Raw genomic sequence first — 889 nt, 5'->3', positions numbered from 1 at the left:
ACTAGTGGCACAAAACGTGAGCTAGCATTCTGCACAATCATTTGTTGGCTCATTTCCCTAATGTGGGCTAAAATGATTGAATATTACATATTGTTATTGCTGATCCTAATTGTTTGTCAGTGTGGCCACTGATTGGTGACATGGTCATGGCTTAATGCTTGATTAATGACAATGAATTAAACGATTATATCGTCAAAGAGTTGGGTAAAAACAAACACATAATTCAGACCGTTTTGCCTTTTATCCCAACAACTGGGACGACCTCTGCTGACCCCTGGGGAGGCGGGGTGCCTCCGGAGTTGTTTACTAGCTTGAAAATGCCACTCAGCCTTGGAACAGTCTGCGGCAGGTCCTCACCTCACACCTGCTGGGAGACAACCAAGCTCATCCCGCATACCTTGGCCTCTTAATATACTCTGACAGGGCGGTTTAGACGGATTTGACCCTTAAATCGCATGTGGAAAGCCAGCAGCTTTGCACCATGTGCTCCTGCTTTGGTCGGTCAGTCCTCCATTCTGAGAAGACAAAACAAATCAACAACACCACCGATCCGACCTGTAGATGTCCCTCCTTATTGTTGAATGGACACAGAATACATAAGTATAGCAGCACTGGTGTTTAAGGGGAGGGGGGCACATTTGTTGATGGGATGGCAACTTAGGTTTGCACAATTAAAAACTTATCATGGCAGCTGTAATGTGCTCTTAACACCGACTGTAAAGTAAATTGGTGTAAAGACTTTCAAGAAGCTAATTACCTTTAGCTGGCACACCTACACTGAGAATGTTAGCAAATGTAGTGAGTCAGCAGGTGTTTTGAACACCCACCTACAGCCTGATTCATTTTTTCCGACTGAAATTTCTAATCGACACATGCTTATAACCACAAC

Source organism: Takifugu rubripes, chromosome 2 (genome assembly GCF_901000725.2).
Source record: "Takifugu rubripes chromosome 2, fTakRub1.2, whole genome shotgun sequence".
Classification (NCBI taxonomy): Eukaryota; Metazoa; Chordata; class Actinopteri; order Tetraodontiformes; family Tetraodontidae; genus Takifugu; species Takifugu rubripes.
This window is presented reverse-complemented; position numbering follows the sequence as displayed.